The sequence below is a fragment of the Cnephaeus nilssonii genome (genome assembly GCF_951640355.1).
Source record: "Cnephaeus nilssonii genome assembly, chromosome: 13".
Taxonomy (NCBI): Eukaryota; Metazoa; Chordata; class Mammalia; order Chiroptera; family Vespertilionidae; genus Cnephaeus; species Cnephaeus nilssonii.
This window is the reverse complement of record NC_137084.1, coordinates 43,328,263-43,340,301: the sequence shown is the minus strand read 5'-3', so window position 1 is coordinate 43,340,301 and position 12,039 is coordinate 43,328,263. Positions and strand designations below refer to the sequence as shown.

At 54.1% G+C, this 12,039-nt stretch overlaps 1 protein-coding gene across 3 annotated transcripts in view; it reads right to left on the bottom strand.

Annotated features, from left to right (window-relative positions):
- P2RY6 (pyrimidinergic receptor P2Y6) overlaps nucleotides 1-11,501 on the bottom strand; it is a 35,404-nt gene extending 23,903 nt beyond the window's left edge. For all 3 annotated transcript variants that reach the window (XM_079788902.1, XM_079788901.1, XM_079788903.1), the window contains exon 1: nucleotides 11,355-11,501. The gene's annotated coding sequence lies outside the window, so the exon portion shown is untranslated. The remainder of the gene's footprint in view (nucleotides 1-11,354) is intronic.
- Nucleotides 11,502-12,039: the final 538 nt, after the last annotated feature.

Below are 12,039 nucleotides of genomic sequence, written 5' to 3'. Positions count from 1 at the left end.
ACGTTACAGTTTGCAAAGAGCCTTGTCATGTATGATCTCATATGATAACACGGGGTGGAGAGACTGTCCCTGCGTTGGCTGAGGACCTGTTCTAGAGATGGCAAGAGATGTGAATCCCAGAGACCCTACCAGGCCAGGACTGTCCCATCGGCTGTACCGCCTCCTTTCCCCCAGGGGTGGTGTCAGCGGGAGTTGAAAGGCAACAGAAACCCCAAAAAAGTTTACCCCAGCTCCCCCAGATACACTCGTTTACCCTTTGTTCCTCTTTAACAAGCCACATCTTGACTTAGGGACACACTTTCCCCGCCGGTCATGGGGTCAGCTTCAGGGTCTCTTGCAATGAGCTGGGATGGCACCGGCCAGAGCTTCCCAGGGACCTCCTCTGGGGACTCCCATCTGGTCACCTAATCACGGCAGCCTCTCCCACCACAGGCTCCTCCTCAAGGGACCCTCACCAGCATGGGACACTTAACAGTTTTCAAATACTTGGGGGGAGACCACTGTTATCCCTGTTTCACAGAGTAAGAAATTGAGGCCCAGAGCGGGAAAGTCTCCTGTGCCACTCAGGACTCAAACCCCAGCTGAGGTGGTTCCCGATCCTGCCTCCACTGTTCCACTCCCCGACCATGGCCCAGCCCGGTCCCCATACCTCCATCTCCTCTGCCCTCCGCGCTGCACAGCCTGCAGGCTCCAGGCACAATCAGGCAGCGGAGGGAGGAGGAGCCCCCCAAGTCTGCTCCTGCTCCCACTCCGGTCTGCAATGGCTGCAAGCGGACTGCGTAGGGCGCTCTGAGAGGAGGTAGGGGCTCAGGGATCCTCACAGCATTGACCCAGGACACTCACCCAGGAGTCAGTGAGCTCCACGTTGGTCTGTGAAGTGTTGGAGCAAATTCTGACCCGGAGCAGCCCCTGCTGCTAGCCAATTTCTGTGCCACAAACTGTCACGTGCCTGTCTCACAGAAGTCCCAGAAGGCAGCCGATGAGGAAACCGAGATATCTGAAGAGGGGAAGTAACTCGCCACAGCACAGAGCTGGCCAGCTGCAGGCCTGGGACCCAATGTCCAAGAACCGCGGTAGGCAAACTGCGGCTCGCGAGCCACATGCGGCTCTTTGGCCCCTTGAGTGTGGCTCTTCCACAAAATACCACGGCCTGGGCGAGTCTATTTTGAAGAAGTGGCGTTAGAAGAAGTTTTAGTTTAAAAAATTTGACTCTCAAAAGAAATTTCAATCGTTGTCCTGTTGATATTTGGCTCCGTTGACTAATGAGTTTGCCGACCACTGCCCAAGAACATACCAGCTCAAGTCCCTAACACCAAGGCTGACTCAGCCCCTAACCAGCTGCAAGCTGTCACTTCACCCTGAGCGTGCTCATCAACTCAGCCTGAAGTGCTGTGGGGAAGATTGAGTGAGGTGGCATTTAAGGACCAGGGCTGGACACAGGGTAGGCGCTCATCAGGTGACCATTTTTCTCCTCCTCCTCTCCACCCCCACCCCTCAGCCCTCTCCTGGCCTTTCTCAAGTCTGGAGAGAGCCCTGGTCCTCCTCATTGCTGTCACAGGGAACGATTAACCTGGTTTTCTCAGCAGTGCCTGGAAGGTCCATTAAGAGTGGCTGAGGCCCTGAGATTAATGGCTCTGTTGACTGCAGCTCTGACTCCACTGGTCCAGATGCCATCCTGTCCCCTTGGGGACTGAGGATGGCTCTTCAGATTGAAGGTGACTTGGAGGAAAATCTGAGCCCGGTCACCATCCCCTTCCCTAGCTCCAATCCATCCTTGAGCTTGGACTTGATGAGAAGGAAGCCAGGGTGGCTCTGCCTCAGGCTAATGGTGGGACTGATGGCCCCTCCCACCCATAAGATGAGTCCTCCTTCTCTTTCTCCTCCTCTTTTATTTTTTATGGGTACTTATTGGGTGCCTTCTCTGTGTAGGTAATGTTTAAGGCATTTGAGAGCATAAAACAAAGAATTGCCCTTGTAGCACCTACATTCTAGCAGTGGAGACTAGTTTATTTTAGTTGATGAGTAGTGATTAAGAACTATAGCGAAACATAGGGAGGGTGAGCAGCAGAGTGCCAGTGAGCTGCAATTTCAGACAGGCCATTCTGGCACCGTGGGGATTTGCTGGGTCTTCTTCTCACACCATCTCCTGCCCAGCCTGGAGGAGCCCCCAGGCCCTGAGCCCCCTCTCTGTGTCAGGCCCTGTCTTGATTGATCTCAGCAGCAGGCCAGGGGCCCAGGCTAGGGGCTCCCTAGGCACAGGCTTCAGCTCAGGACTACCAGGGCTTCCTTTACAAGCTCAGAGAGGGAGTGCATTCTCCAACCAAGCCCAATGTTCCACCGTAGAGAGAAGACCTTGGGCTCAGAGGGGCAGAGACGTGTCTGGAACACACAGCAACGGAAAGGCGTCCTTGTTCTCCTTCCTGCCTCTTCTCGGGCATGTGCACAAGGGTGGACTACGGCTGAGCCTCACAGCAGAGCGCTGGCCTGCGATGGGGCTGTCTGTGCCCTCAGCCAGCTCCTGGTGAAGGTGTGTGAGGTGCTCATCTATTGGGCCCACCTGGGGGTCCCAGCCTGCCCCAACCTTCCAGTTCTTACTCTCTCAGCCCCAAGAAAGCGAAAACTTCTCCCAAGCCCAAGTTCAGGAGACGAGTTTTGGCCAACTATGCCTCATGTTGCTGTGTGACCTCAGGCAGGTCCCATCCCTCTCTGGGCCTGGGTTCCCTCATCTGTCAAATGGAGGAAATGGAGGCACCTACCTCTCAAGGCTATCATGAAGAACAAGAAAGACACTGGAAAGAAGGCAGTTTGCAAAACTTAGGTGATACCTAGATGACAGGGGTTGTCATATGTTCAACAGCCTGGCTTATCCGGATTCCTCTTCATGCTTGTGAGGCCCTGAGTCAGCCCCCAGAGCAAGCCCTTGACCTTTGACAGGAAGTAAGTGGAAATTCCACAGAACAAGTTCTTCAGAAAAGACAAAGCCACTTCTGCTCCCAACCATCCGGCAGGCAGCTCAGGAAGGGCCCCTTCTCTGTCCTCGTGGTGAGAAGGTGAGGAGGGAGCGATGGGAAGGGGCAAGGCTGGGGGGCCTGGGAGCTTATGCCGGGAAGAGAAGGAGCAGGCCTGAGGGAACAGTGAGGGTCACTCATCTCCCACCTCAGGCTCTCAGACTGGGAAGGATGTAAGTTCATAAATGACAGGCATATGCATGTTTGCATGGGGGGGCGGGTGTCAGCCATGTGTGGGTCTGACCTGGAAGTTGCACATGTACTCACATGTGTTTGGAATAGCACCAATGTATGTTTTCTTGTGCCTGTGTCTCAGCATGTGATGTACACATATGCACACACATGCCTACTCCTGGGGAGCCCAAAAACCCAGTTCACAGGCCTTGTTTTCCCGGGGGAGGGGGGCAGCTTTTGTCACAATCCCAGGCTGGCTGAGATGCCATAGGCGATTTGTGGGGTTCCTGGTCACTGCAGGTTCTCAAATTTCCCCAGGGACAAAAGCACTTAGACAAGAGGAGGAGGAAAGCTTAGAGGATTAACTCGGGCTCTCCCAGGTCAGCCCTGGGTGTAGGCTTCTGGAGGAGGTGGTTGGGAGGGGGGTTGGTGTGTGCCCAAGGCCAAAGCCCTCCAGGGGTCGTCAGACCCTCCACAGCCGTTCTCCTTCCTTTAGTCACAGCAGGAACCCCTCAGCCCCTGTACAACAGTCAAGCACCTCACAGTTTACACCTTGCATGTCCCGTTGCACCAACATTATGCCAGGCTGACCTTAGACCCTGCCACCAGAGGCCCCACCCCCCAAGCAGCCACTGCCAGCTGGATTTCAGGGTACCTCCTCCTGGCTCTGGGCTGGGCTCACCCCTCCCTGAACCTTGGTTTCCCCAGCTGCAGAATGGAGCTTTTCCTGTCCACGTGAGTCAAGGGCTGACAGGAATACCTCACACACATCTGGGTACCCAAGACCACTGCCCATTGGTCCTTTGCTGCTTCCAGAAGCCAGGAGGAAAACGCTACCCTCAGCCCTCTGTCTGAGACAGGCTGGTCCTGGTCTGATAGAGCAGACTCGGTACCTCTGGGATTCAGATCAGATCCTGAAGAGAGCTGGCACCACTTCAGGTTTGCAGGCAGCATGCCTGGTGGTCCCTCAGACACGGGGGGGGGGGGGGGGGCTGGTCCCTCTTCCTGCACCTGTTTTCCTTCTCTGCAACCTGGACGTTTTGCAGCTCTGTCCATAGTCTGGGGTCTGTTGTCTACCATTGCAGGAAAGCACAGAGGAGCCACAGAGACCTGGCAGAAGAGGAAAGAGGGTGTGCCCGCAGGTACAATCCTGCACTGGGGCGTGCACAGCACACCCAGACCCTGACGCAGCTCCATACAACCCACACAGGTCCACATGTGTGCATATGCCCAGGCACCTGCCATACCAGAAGCACCCCACTCCCACCATGCACACCTGCCCCGCACAGGTATGCATCTGCATGCAGCTCAGCATACACAGGGCTCCTGAGCAGCTCAGCAGCAAGTTTCACACAAGGAACTTTCAGGACCAGAAAAGAGAGGGAGGGGAAGAACTGAGTCCTCGGATGCCCAGGCTCTTTGTCGGCTCTCACCAACGGGTTACCAAGGACACAGATGTTGTTCAGTTTTTCCTCCTCAGCCATCCTGCACAAGCCCTAGCCAGAATGCTCAGAGGCCCCACACCTGTCCAGCCAGCCACCAGCCCTGCTTGTCACTAGCCTAAAACGAGGCTTTAGATGTAAGGAAAAATATCCTGTAAGTAAATTACATCTAGAAAATTAATATTTTAGAAAATTAATTGTAAGGCTAAAAGCAAGACACCCATGAAAAACACACAAGGTGACAAAACAAGCCAGAGGAAAATCATTTGGGCAAAAATTGAAAAAGGATCCCCAGTCAAATTTATAGAAAATATTCCTTTATTAACTTTTGGTCGAGAATATGTTTGTATATTTTCAGAAAACAACTCCGAGACCATGTGGATTCCAGCAAGAGAGGAATCGACAGGACAACTCCAGCCATGAAGACAGAAGAGAAGCAGTCCAGAGATGGAAGACGCTGACGTGGTCTTCCCATACTAGCAGTTAGCAGCTGTGCATCACTGCAGGCTGCCCAGGACCAAACCAGAGGGAGTCGGACCTGCATTACCACCATTTGTCCACCATCCAGAACTGAAATGTCAGTGCTGACATGTACACATAAGGAACTGTTTGACATTGAAATTGGGTCTCAAAAGAACTGTTGGCCCAGAAAGAAACTCACTACACACTGATTCATTTGCCTGTCACCATAACCATTATTGCTTGTCTCATTTTCGGTTCTTATAAGTGTATTTCTAATAGCACATGATCTCACTCATCTAGGGGAAATAATGAACAACATAGACTGATGAACAAGAACAGACCCAGAAACAAGGAGGCATGGATCAGACTGTCGGGCCTCCGGGGGAGGGTAGGGAAGGGTGGCGGTAAAGGGGGAGATCAACCAAAGGACTTGTGTGCAGGCATATGAGCCTAACCGGCGGTTAAGGACAACAGGGGGGTGGGGGCATGTGTGGGGAGGGGTGTGGGATGGGAATGGGGGGACGAGGACAAATATGTGATACCTTAATCAATAAAGAAATTTAAAAAAAAGCAAAACAAACAAACAAACAAACAAACAAAAAAACACACACGAGGCTTTAGGCTAATTAATCACTGGATTTGGAAGCTCGAAGGACAGAATGTGAGAAAGTGGAGTTCTAGCAGGGACAGGGCCATTCCCAGGCAGAGGGGGCACAGCCCCCCCCCGCCCCCCCGGAGCCTCACTTCACTAGACTTCAGGTTCATTCATGTACTTAATCCACTGAGCTCTTCTGAGGCTGGTGACTTAGTGGAGAAGAAGAGCACCCTTGTCTCAGACTCAGCTCAGGGTCCAGCCTCCTCAGGTCTTCAGGATGGGGTGGGGGCCCCAGTCCCAGGCTTCTCTGTCACCCTCTGGATCTCGGGGATGGATCCCAGTCACAGCCTGACCTAAGTCCTCACGTACAGACCGAAGTGTGAACTCTGCTCAGGATCACAGGCATCACCTGAGAGCATGTCAGGAATGCGCTCTGAGGCCCCACCTACTGACTCAGACCTCAGGCATAGATGTGCACACTGACATTTGAGAAGCACTGATCTAGAACATTCCACACAGAGCTGGCCCCTCCTCCTTGTCAGCCCGCCCTGGATGGCTAAGAGACTTTCGGGTCATAACTAACCTGGCAAGCACACAGCGCTTATACTATCTCATTTAATCCTCACATGCCCTTTTAAGACAGGAACCATCATTATTCCTGTATTACAGATGGGAACATGAGGCACACTGAGTGCTTAATAACTTGCCTGAGGTTCTTAGGGATAATAGTAGCAAAGCCAGAATTTGAACACAATGCTTTGAACCAATACACTGCCCCCTTCAGCAGCAATAGCTCCATGTGTGGGTAGGGGTCAGTGTGGTGGGAGAGGCCATACAGAAAAGCGGCCCGGCTGGTGTGGCTCAGTGGTTGAGCATCAACCTATGAACCAGGAGGTCACGGTTTGATTCCTGGTCAGAGCACACACCCAGGTTTCAGCCTCGATCCCCAGTAGGGGGCGTGCAGGAGGCAGATGATCAATGATTCCCTCTTCTCATTGATGTTTATATTTCTCCCTCCCTCTCCTTTCCTCTCTGAAATCAATATACATATTTAAAAAAATAAGAAAAAGAAAAGTGAAAAATCCAAGGAGCCAGTGGACCTTCTCATAAAAATCAGGAAATGCTCGATTTTACTTATTGATTGCTTTAGAATTTACAACTCTGTCCATAAAGGAGCTCAGACAATACTCACATACTACCTCAGGATCCTATTAGACCAAGGACAGAAGAAAACAGCAGTAGAAACCTAGACTAAGATGGCCACTGAGCTTCCTAGCAGCCAAAGTAAAAAGGAGGGAAGGTTGGGGCTGGAGGTGGGGAGGCTGTGAGGATTCCAGAGCTCGGCCAAAATCACACAAAGGGGCGGAGACAAGGGGACCAGTGAAGAGCTATTTGGGAGGCAGGTTCAAGGGGGCTTGACAATTACATGGGGGAGTTAAGAAGAAGGAGAAATGGAGGAAGACACCCAGGATGCACCCAACCCCTCACTCTTGCCAGGTGGCTGGAGGACAGAGAACACCCAGGTAAGGACCGAGCACAGTGCCTCACAGCAGGTGCCTGGGAAATGCGTGCCACCGGCGCCGCCCTCTATTCAGGCCAACACCTGCGCAGATGGGAGCCATCCCTCAGCCACCCTGCCTCACACACGGGGGGCCCAGGACCCTTCTGGCCTCCACTCTGCCACCAGCTTCCTGGGGGCTTCTGCTCACCACATGGGCCCTCTGAAGCCATAGCTCCCTCCTTCAATTATCAGCTCGGGGGCGGGGGCAGGGGCAGGGGTCGATGATCATGGGGAGATAATCATGGAGAGTTTCCTGAATCCACAGCCCTGCTGCCTGAGGCCCAGGGCAGGGCTGGCAGGAAAAATGCTGCAGGGCAAGGGGTGACACCCAGGAGTAGCCACCCCGCCCACCCCGCCCAATCTCTTAAACTCTCAGCCAATCCTGGGTTCTTCCAGAGGACAGCCTGCCCCCCCCCCCCCCCCCCCCCCGCCCCAGTTCTTTTAGTTCTGAGATCAATTTCTCACACTTGGGCTGAGGCTGGGTGGGGAAGAGGGGAAGGGAGACGGGAGGGAGACGGGCCTTCTGCTCCCTTTTCACATCTCTTCCTCTGATCCTTCATTTGCTCATTCGTTCCTCACTCGTTCAACTGTTTACAGACTGGTCCAAAGTCCAGGCATTCCACAATAGTGCTGATGTCCCCAGTGACGGGAAAGAGAGGTCAGGGAGTTTTAGCGCTGTGTGTCCATTTGCCAGATGAGGAAAATGAGGTCTGGAGAGGGACGGTGACATTTCCAGAGCCACACGGCTGACACAGGGACCGGCCATCAGCTCTCCATTCCCCAGTCCCTGCTGAGTTCCAGCAGGGCGGCACATAAATGTGCTGTTTCTAATAACACCTCTCAGTCTTCCTACCACCCGAGGTCGTCTCAGCGTCTCTCAGACAGAATCCAGTTTTCCTTTGGGGTCTCCCACTTCTTTTTCTCTCCTTTATTCCTGTCCATGTTCCCTCCAGGAGCCGGTGACCCTACCCTTCCCTTATCCTGAGGGGACCGATGACAATCTGGATCCTAACCTTTCCCCCTCCTGGGCCACCCCCGCCTGAGAACCACAAGTTGCTCCAAGAACCCCCACTGCCCGGATGAGGAGGGGCCTTTGTTACCCATCCCAGAGGGCATGTGGCCATTTCCCCAGGGAACCCCCCTCCCCCAAGAGGAACCGCAATGGCTGTGGCTGGCTAGGGAGGGGCCTTTCCTGGGGCTTCTCAGGTAATTTCGCAGAGTGACCCCTGGTAAGTCTTCCCCGGTCGTCGGTAAGCTAGAAAGTGTCCAACTGCCAGAGCGGGGTCAGAATCCTCCAACATCTGAACTGGAATCAGAGAATGTTACAGCCAGAGCACAGAAAGTTAGCGTTTGGGTCATAAATTTCCAGAATGTTTGCGTTGAGATTACGGACTCTTAGGAGTAAGGCTGTAGAATCATAAACATTTACAGCTGGGATTGTGGATTAAAGGCAACCGGGGCCAGAAGTGACGCCACATCGCTCTGTCCCACGTCGCTGAAAGCTGAGCAGAGAGAGCTGGCCTTGTCACCTCGCCAACAGGGGCCGGACCCGGCCTCCGGCAGAGTGCGTGCTGGAGCCCTCCCTGAGCAACCCTCAGGGCCTCTGGGCCGAAGCACTCCCTGCCTGAGGACACGGGGACAGTGGTCCGCCTCTGCCCTGGACCCAGCCTCACCGCCAGCCCGTCAGAGCGCCCCGTCACCACAGTGGGTATATTTAGGTGCCCTCCCTAAATATGTTTCCGCAGCTCCCAGCACTGCCTTTTATGTCCCCTCATCCTCTCAGGCCTCCGGCACTTTCTCTAAGCTGACCCGATAAAGTCACTAGGAACAAGGGTTCTTGCTCTGCCAACACAAATGTTTCCCCCCCAGAATCCTCAGCCTGAGGGTTTTTCTGGCCCACTTTAGCCTGGAGCTCAGGCCCACCTGCTCGAACTCTGACCTTGCAGCCTCCCTCCAGCTTCCAGAGCCTGCCTTGATTTTCCTCATTCTAGGCAGAGAGCACCCCTACCCCTACCAGTACACACACACACACAAGGGCACAGGCTAACATTTTCCTGTTCCTCTGGTATTTGTCAGGAGAGAGAGGCCTCCATCCAAGCTCCATGGCTGCCCCTGCACTTCTTTTTTTTTTTATTATTTTGTAAATACATTTTTATTGATTTCAGAGAGGAAGGGAGAGGGAGAGAGAGATAGAAACATCAATGATGAGAGAGAATCATTGATCGGCTGCCTCCTGCACACCCCCCACTGGGGATCGAGCCTGAAACCCAGGGATGTGCCCTTGACCGGAATCGAACCCGGGACCCTTCAGTCCACAGGCTGATGCTCTATCCACTGAGCCAAACCAGTTAGGGCCCCCTGCATTTCTCCTCCGGCCTCCGTCCCATGCCCCATCCCTGGCCTTGCCAGAGACTTGGCATCTTCCCATTTCAGACTGCATCTTCCCAGAAGCCAGTCACTGAGAGTTCAACACTGATAGAGCCTGGGGACAGGAATGGCTACCCCAGGCATACTTAAATGGGGTGGGGAGGCCTCTCAGATTCCCACCTGCCTGGTTCATGGGGAATCATTGGTTCTGTGGGAATTGAGGGTCCCTGGGTGGGCAGGAACCCACTCCTGTCAGGGTCGGGGAGATCCATCGTTATAATCATAGTTTTGTCACCAGCACCATAGTTTTATTACCAGCTGTTAAGGGTTCTTCATGTGCTGGAGACCGTGCCAAGCACTTTATATCCAGAGACTCAGTTCTCACTATAACCCTACAAAGCAAATACTGGTAACGTCTCCACTTCATAAAGGAAGAAACTCAGGCACAGAGAGATTTTTACCCCAAGTCCTCCATGTACAGAGTGCGGGAGCTGGGATTTAAACCAAGCCTGGGTAACACAACTACATCAGCTGCCTCAATGCCTCTCACCTCCATTACCTGGCTCAGCACACCACACACAGGACACACATCTCACAACACGACAGTCCCAGGTGGTCACTGCTATGGGCATCCCCTCCCCTGTGGTCCTCTGGGGTTCGGCAACCTCTTCTTGCCCCACCCGTGGAGCCAAGGCGAGAACCTCATGGGTGGTCAGGGCTCCTCCCCAGAAGCCAGCTCCCCTGTCCCCACACTAGAAATAATCAAGACAGAGCCCACACTGTCCCCCACACCACCGTGACCCCCTCCTTCATACACAGTGCCGATGGCCTTCCACAGCTCCAGCTTCCTGCCACACAACGGTGCTGACACATGCACACACACAGCCACACCGCCACCTCCCCCGCAGGTCTGGGTCCTGCCGTCCCTGCGCGGAGGACAGGGAGGAGATTTGTACTCTCCAGGTGCCCGAGGGCTCCCATCACAGGACAGACCTGCTCGTTAGCCAGTGAGTCAACTCACTGGATGGGAACGTATCAGACCGATATATTTACACCAAAAGAAATGCAGAAATGTTACAGAGGAATGCAACGTCCACATGAATTTTGAAGCGTGAAAGATGAGACTTCAAAGAAGCTTCCAGTGTGTGCGAATGTGTATGGGACTATTTGCACTGCCTCCACCCAGATCCGGGGCGAACTTTTACTCTCCTAAGCCCTTAGGGGTGCTGGGTGGGAAAAGTCAGAACCATCCTGGGGTTGTGGTAACAGCGGCATCAGTGTTTCTCACCTCCATTACCCAGCTCAGCACGCCACACAGGGCTATGGATGTGCCACACACAGGACACACATCTCACAACGCACACAACACACATGTATGCACCAATGTGCCTTGGCTCCCGACATATAGCATGGGCACACACATGGAACCCCTGGGTTGCCTTGGCACAGTCACCCAAAGCTACAGATAGGTACCCCATACACTTCTTGCACGCTGACACACACCACAACCCATTGGTTATACTGGGCACACCACACACACCACACACTACTCTCTCTCTCTCTCTCTCTCTCTCTCTCTCTCACACACACACACACACACACACACGCACGCACTCACCCCCATAATCCCACCGGGGCCGCAACACGAGCCTGGAGTGGACAGAACTGCACTGTACCCCCGCCCCCTCCACCCGCGCACCCGCACTCCCGCCCCGGGTCTCCGCCTCCGCACAGCCCTTCCTCACCTGGGCGGCTTAGCACGGGCAGGGGCTGAGCCAGGGACGCACTCACTCCGGCGCCGGGAAGCAAACCCACAAACCCAGGGGCAGCACAGGCGGCGGCTGCAGCTCCAGCTCCGGTCCCAAGCGTCTCGTGCACCCCGCGTCCCGCTCCTCAAGCGCAAAGGGGCGGGGCAGGGGTGGGGCCAGACCTAGCGGGCCGGGCCAGGCTACCCGCCCCTGGGGAAACAGGCACCGGGGAAAGGCGCTCTGGGCTAGGACCTGGGACTCCTGGATTCCCAGCCAGGTTCCCTGGCGACTCCTACCCTTCTCTGGCCTCATTTTCCCTCTTTGCATTGGGGACAGTGGCTTAAGGGGTGAATCCTCAGAATTGGCTCTGACATGGGATGGTGGAAGAGAGGGAGGGATAACTGTTATTTCTTGAGCACGTACTATGTGCCAGGTACCTCATTTAATCACCATAGCAATTCCAGAGTTCTTTTTTTATATATAACGTATTTTTATTGATTTCAGAGAAGAAGGGAGAGGGAGATAGAAATATCAATGATGAGAGAGAATCATTGATCAGCTGCCTCCTGCACATCCCATACTGGGGACTGAGCCCACAACCCTGGCGTGTGAACTTCCCGGTTCATAGGTTGATGCTCAAACACTGAGCCACGCTGGCTGGGCTCCAGAGGAGTTCTTAACT